This window comes from Lygodium microphyllum, chromosome 7 (genome assembly GCF_053477565.2).
Source record: "Lygodium microphyllum isolate KBCC chromosome 7, Lygodium_microphyllum_v1.1.10, whole genome shotgun sequence".
NCBI lineage: Eukaryota > Viridiplantae > Streptophyta > Polypodiopsida > Schizaeales > Lygodiaceae > Lygodium > Lygodium microphyllum.
In genome coordinates, this window is record NC_141141.1 from 81,721,047 (window position 1) to 81,728,804 (window position 7,758).

Here is a 7,758-nt window from a genome sequence, read left to right on the forward strand (position 1 = left end):
CCCCCAATATACCAAATTCTTCCTCCTTGCATCCTGAAAAGATTCACAATCCCTGCAATGTTGATGATCCGTACTATCGCACCAAATACATCTTCGATCTCTCCTAGGTGCACTAGGAGCACTCCTAGGTGCAGTAGGAGCACTAGAAAAAGTAGTAGGCGCAGTCGAAGCAAACTGCTCTTTCAACTTTCCCACCAACTCCGCTTTAACTGACTCCAGTGTCAAATCTGTTATGCCTTTGATTATGTCATCAAGAGAGGTAGGCACCGATGGAGCGGATGGTTTTGGAGCAGAAGGTGTAGGCATCGGTCGTGGAACAGGAGGAATAGGTGGAGTGGAAACAGTAGGCACTGGCATAGGCCAAGAAACTGGCTGAGGAGGAGAAGAAATAACAGGGATAGAAGCAGGCATAGGAGCCGATGATGGTGTAGGTGTCATGGAACCATTCTGTAGGCGAGTCTTCCATATCCTCCTCTTGGTCAAAGTCGAGACTGCATCCTGAGCATCCTGCCAATCAGTTTTAAGACCCATAGGCTTCGTGCGATCCTCAAGAAGCTCACCCAATTCTTCTTGAAGAGCAGGATCAGCAGCTTGCAAGAAAAGCTCAACTTTTTCAACATTCAATGCTCTTTGTTCAATGGCATCAAGCTGACTATACCTCTCCTCAAATTCTCGAATCAACTCCGAAGCAGCTAGACCTTTGTTTGGCATGTAGACCCACTCTCGGAATGATCGTCGAGTGGCCATACCAAAGTCCTCAAGGAAGTATTCTTCTTTCAGGGCCTTCTTAAAATCTTGCCAATGTGTATTTTGAATAAAAAGATCAGTCACTTTTGTCCTCAAAGTGGGTGTGACAAGACGAAGGAAGTACTTACTCATAAGTCCAGCCAGAACTCCAAAAAACCCCATCTTGATCTCATATGTCTTCAAATATGCTGAAACATTATGCCCGTCAAATAGCCTCTTCTCATTCTCAACTGCTTCAATAGCCTTAGTCGCGCTGTTTGCATTCTCCTGCTCCGAATAGAGTTGCTTTTGCTGTGACAACTGCTGTTGATGCAATTGTTGCTGCTGCTGCATATACAATTGTGTCTGCTGATTTTGGAGCTGCATATACATGGACATATTCTGCAAAATCTGCTTTAGATCCTCCGTTGAAGTACTTGACGCAACAGTCATTGATGGAGTTGAAGTAGAGGTAGCTGGAATTGCAGAAGAGGCTGAAATAGAGGCTGAAGTATCTCCCATCCTGAAATTTCTGCGACGCTTTCACGTCGGGTTTACCAAAGATGTCGAAGGGTTTATGAAAGCAAAGTCGCGTCTTCAGAAGACCTTGATATATGTCAAGATGGAAGATCAATCAAATGAATAATCCAATGTCAGAGATTAAACTCATCATCAAACTAGTTCTAGCATTCAACTCTGAGTCATATATTTTTAATAGCCATACAACAATTCCAGAACTCAATCAATAAATTTTGATTAGGCTTCAGCATGTCATACAGGTAGATAAGTGATATTTATGTAAGGAACGGCTTTCCAAGGGAGCTTGCAACACTTGTATTTGTCTGAAGTATATACAACACCAGAGGGAAAGGCAAGCTAAAGTACCCTGTTCTGCAATTTTTCCTTTCAGACAGAATTCAGTTTCTGTTGACATGATTCAAGCTTATGCTCCAAAGTTGTAGACCAAGTCTTCTTTTGCTTGCTTTAGTTGAAGTTAAAGATTTTTATTCATCTCTCGAGCAGCCATGGACTTCTAGATGTATACTTGGGTGAACATGTATGTTCTGGCAAGACATGCAAGGTCAGAATTGCATTTGACTGTGAATTCAGTTTATGTTCCAGGATAATAAGAAGGGGAAAGAGATTGGATACAAAGCATAGATGTTATTAAGAAAACTTCCCACGAGATTATTATTTCACAAGTCTAGTTTGAGGAGGTTTGGGAGATTCACAAAAGATGAGGTGATGATTCCTTGCAAGTTATTGACATGTAGATCCCATGATCTGAAATTCACTCTGCAGACGTTGATATTTGCTCCTAATGAAGGCAAATTTTTGCTGATGTTGCAGAGCCTGATGAATGCCAACAAAACCCCCTCGACGCAATCGAAACCAGTCCAAAAGGTAGAAAGAAAGAAGACCATGGGTGCAATGGCATCTCCCCGGTTCCACAACTCATGAAGCAACCATGGCAGATGATCACGATTTGGAAAATCCCGAAACCACTCTGCGAACAGGAGAAGGAGGGGCTGCATGTGCTGTTGACGCATAGCCAGAGTCTACAATTGCACCACGTGGCATCACCACGAGCATACTTTCTCCCCATGGTTAGCGGGGAAGGAAGTGAAGCCATGACAGACCGCCATGTCAAACCATGGTGACTTCTTGCCCTGAAAGTCCCTCGTCTGTGAGGGTTATGAACAGAGTACAATGTCGTTGTCGAGAGAGAGAGAGCGCGGTGTGCCTGTCAATAGGAAGCTTCGGTTCAGCCTTAGCATTGAGAATTGTCTATCTCCCGTCTCTCAAAATTCTCCATCTCTTTTCACGCCAATTTTTTTCTTTTTTACGCTCTTCCCTTCGTTCCTCCCTTCTCCAGCTCATTGTCCCAGACTTTTCAAAATAGTGTTCTTTTCCTTTCCCCCCAAAAAGGGCTTTTTTTTTTATAAAATAGTTCTCTTTTGCTTTTGCTTTTTCACGCCCCCTTTGTCCTCTTCCCCAACACAGATATAGGCATAATGGTAGGCACTTCAACTCCAATCGTTTATCCCACACCCATCTACTAGCTTGTAGCCAACCCGCCAAATGCATTTCCATCATTCAACTTGGGATGGTGTCCGTAAAGGTAAGCCAAAGAGATAGCCATTGCACTCCATGATACGACATTTCGAAACGGGAAGCCAATAAACATACTCCATGTGCTCCATACATACTCACAAGGCCATTACCAACAAAGACATCTGAAGTATAACCCCTCATACAAGCATCATGATGCAATGTCTAACCAATTTCCAGAAACCCAAGTAGAGACAATTGTTCCTTCCCTACAATAGCTTCTGCATCTGTAAGTGCACCACAAGCTTGAAGGGCAGTCATGTATGTCAACTCATCACGAATTATTTCTTCCTCTTGCTTCAAACCCCTCTTCACTATATTACCCACATAAAATAAAAGAGCAAACATAACGACTAAGTATGTACAAAGTATCAAATCACACACACAACTTTTGGGTGGTTTTCACACCTCGAATGCGCAGCAATACGACAACGTGTAACGATAGTACAACATCACATTAATCTAAAAGATGGAGCAAGGTTAGCGATGCAACGGCTACGACGGTTGGGAGTAGTTCAACAAGATGCTCTACTATGAGGTGCAGTGAATTTTGAAGGTAGGTTTCATCTATCTAGTACTAGGGAACATAGAGTGGATTTCACCTATAGTGGTAAGACCCAAGAAGAACGGCAAATGTGAGATTTGTGTGGACTACAAGCCGCTAAATGTTGCAACAAAAAGAGATCGCTTCTCTCTTCCCTTTTAGGATGAAATGCTCAATGAGGGGGCCGGGCATGAGAGATACACTGTTTGTGATGGGTATTTAGATTATTTCAAAATCTAAATAGTTGAGGAGGATCAACAGAAGAACCCCTTCATCACATCTTGGGGGTGTTTTTCTTACAAAGTAATGCCATTTGGATTAACAAATGCCCCAGCTACCTTCCAACAATTCATGAATTATGTCTTCTAGCCATATTCTGGTAAGTCTATTAGTCTTTATTGGTGATTTTTTTATTTATAGTTCTAAGGCTCTACATCTAGGAATGGTGGATGAAGGTTTCAACCACCTCGCACAAATGGTGGGGGCAGCTAAAACATGATAAGTGTCACATTGGAAAAAGTAGTGTAACTTTGTTACGACATGTCGTAACTAGGAGGGGCATTGAAGCGGATCCAAAAAAAATTAAGGCCCTATTGGCGGTGCCATCACCATCTTCTATGACGCAACTGACCTCTTTCATTCAAAAGGTGCGATATATGGGGCACTTCATTCATCTCTTCTCCCAAATAGTGTTTCTACTACAATAGTTGACCCACTCTGAGGAGCTCTTGTGGAATGACGAAAGCGAAAGGTGCTTTCATGAGATGAAGAAGGATCTCAGTACCCTTCCCATAATTTTACAGCCTTGCTGGGATCAAGAGTTTTTTGTCAACTCGAGTTTTGAGGAAGATGGTCTAGGGGCAGCACTAATACAAAAGGATGCTAAAACTGGCTTGATGAGGTCGGTTTAATTTTCTAGCAGAGTAATGACAGTATCAGAATGAGGGTACAAGATGGTGGAGGTGATAGTTTTGTCTCTAATAGTTGCTTTAAGAAAGTTTCATCCTTATCTTCTCCCTAGTTCGTTCACAGTGATTACGACAGAAGAGCATTTTCCCTATGCCTTATAGCACATGGATGTCTCAACTAGAATTGCTAAGTGGATGATACAACTCCAAGAGTTTGACTACACCTTCAAGGTGGAGGACTCTATTTGGGCCTGTCTAGCTGATTTGTTGACCCATAGATGCCATCAAAATAAGGAAAAATAGAAGGGAAAGGTAAAAGAGGAGACATCTCCTCTTGAGGACCCACCACAAGTGGAGAATGCCCATGCCCTCTACTTCGATGGGGCCTGGAATCGTATTAAAGATATAGCGGTAGTAGGAATAGTGGTGTTCAGTCCCAAAGGTGACAAATTATGGAGAAGGTATTTGCTTGGAGGATGTCCATTCTAACAATGAGGAAAAATATCAAGCCTTGCTTTTAGGTTTGAGGTGGTGTCTCTCACATGGTGTTACTCGACTTAATGTTTTTGGAGATTCTATGCTAATTTTTAAGCAAATGAAAGCAATCTGGGCTTGTAAAAATGATAACTTAGTAGTGAAGATGAGAGAAGATAAAACTCTCATGAGGAAGCTACAGAAAGCCCAAATCTATTTTGTGCCAAGGCACACAAACGGTGATGTAGATGCTCTAGCAGCTGAAAAATTGAAAGAGGTAATGGTGGATATCATTGCAGTAAAGCTCCCCTTGCTTCAGGGTAAGTTTAAACTATAAGATGTGCTTTATTTTCTTAAGCATGGTGAGGCACCTACACATATGAGTAAGAGTGAGAAAAGGTGGTTGGCTACTAAGGCTACTAAATACCGCTTGATAAATGATGTGTTGTATTGCAAAGGAAAGGATGCACTACTTAGAACGATGCCAACAACAAAGGAGATTATGGATATGATTAAGAGCTTCCATGAGGGGGTTTGTGGCGGACATTTTGCTCAACAAATAACCAGCGGAAAGATTCTCCAAGCTGATTTTGTGTGGCCTAGTTTGCATTGAAATGTGCAACATTGATGTCGCACTTGTGATGCTTGCCAAAAGGCCAGACCAAGGAAGCTAGTGTATGAGGAACAAAATCCCATAACTACATATGGCCCATGATTTGAGAAATGGGGGATTGATGCAATAGCTACACTCCCATGAACTCAGTCTAGCAAGGAATACATCATAATGGGCGTGGACTACATGATGAGGTGGGCAGAGGCTTCAAAAACTACTAGGATCAAAGCCCAAGAGGTGGGGAAATTTGTGTTTGAAAATATTTTTTGCAAGTTTGGCACACCTTTAGAAATTATCTTTGATCGGGGTCATGGTTTTAGGGCCAATCTAGTGGGAGAGCTAATGAAAAGGCTAAAAATCAAGTGCAGGCATTCTACTCCCTATTACCCACAGTATAATGGTTTGGTTGAAAAGGTGAATGGGCTGATTTGTAAGATAATTACCAAGCAATTACACATGCACCCCAAGCACTGGGATAAAACATTGAGTGCAGCTCTTTGGGCCCACAGGACTTCATTCAGAACCTCACTAGGCTATACTGCATTTCACCTTGTTTACGGCCAAGAGGCTTTGCTTCCTATAGAGGTAGAACTGGCTACTAAGAGGAAAGGATCTTTGATATAGAGAGGTTGGAGTTAGACAGAGAAGTAGCAGTCCAACAATATTCTATCCAGGCTACAGAGAGGAGGAAGACATTTAATAAGAAGCTGGGTAGCAAGCACATAAGGAAAGGATCACTTGTGCTATGCTATGATAACCACTTTGATAACAGAAAGTATGCTAAACTTGTGTTCAAGTGGGAAGGCCATTCATATTCATAAGGAGATATTCAAATGGCAGCTATAAGCTAGGTTACATGGATGGGAGTGTTCACAAGATAAGGGTCAATGGATGGTGAATCAGGCCTTATTTTCAAAGAAATAGGGACACTTTGGAGTAGTCATTTGAGGAAGAGCCACAATGAGGGGATGCATTCCTCCCTGGACCATCATTAGTAAGCTAGAGGTATGAATGACTCTAGCCTAAGGGGAGGGCTAATGATCCAGGTTTTTGACAAATCGGATTTCTACCACAAAATTTGGCCGAAACCCCTATCAAGAGTCTTACCCATAGCTTAAACCCGACATCTTATCACTTTGAGTTTACTCTTCAAGCATTGTGTATGCTACATTGCTTCTCAGTTATGATAACTCTAGCAAGTAGGGGAAACAAGTTCTTAGTAGGGATGCCAATGTAAAAGGTAAAATGAATGGGTTATCTTAGTGAAGTTGGAAATGGATTACACCTAGGCATTGAGTGAGTACATATATTTTTTCAAAGGACTAGCCTCCAACTACACTTGGGTTCCACCTACATCACCAAGATTTGGGATCTATTACCATCATTAGAGGACACCTCACCCTTGTACACAAGTCAATGTCCACATCATGGTGTCATTTTAATCTTACACAAAATCTTACAAGCATGGACCCTCTCTGTCACATGCTTATATGTATTTATATATATATAAGGAACTAAAGTCAAAGCAGCTTTTGGAATTAATTTTTTATAATTTCAATAAATCCCATGAAAAAGTGAATTTCAAGAAAATTCTCGCATGACCCGATTATTTTCAAAGTGGTCTACAAAGTTGTTGAAGAAACGTTTTTCAGATTCTTCACCGATTTGAAGTTACGAAGGCGTAGACTGCTAGCTGCATGCAGTTTTCTTCTCTCTTTCACCCTTATCACATCAAATTCCCATTTTATCCTTCTTGTAAATATATTATAATAATGTGATTTGGGCACCCACCTCTTATAATCTAGCTCCCTTTCTCTATCTTGTTGACCACCACCCTTGGCTTCTTGCATGATGACCAAGGTGGAGACTTGTCCCATCTAGTATTCTTCATATTTTCAAAGATACCATACATCATTTGTATTATGTTAATCAAAAAGATTAGCTTAATCTAATCTCTCATGGAGGCTATATAAGGTATCCATGGAGATGTAAAGAAGGAGAATGATAAGCACATGAGATCACTCTAGAACTCCCTCATGCTAGTCCATCTCTTGAGGTAAGCTATGAGTGAGTCTCTTTTATTATGTAACATTCCATAAATACATAATGGCAAGCTTCCTCTGTCTCTTCTCCTCTTGTCTCCCTCTCTCTCTCTCTCTCTCTCTCTCTCATATTCTAATACGGTGTCTAGATCATATGTACTCTCTTCTAATTATCCATCCACATTCATACTTAAACTTAAGTAAGACTTGCCATATGCTTTATTGGTGGGGAATCCTTATTTTCTCATGTTATATATATATGTTCGTAGGAGAATCTAGGAGCCATCACCTCTCTTAACCTTCCACCATATTTATTTCTATTAAGATGGGCTACAAATT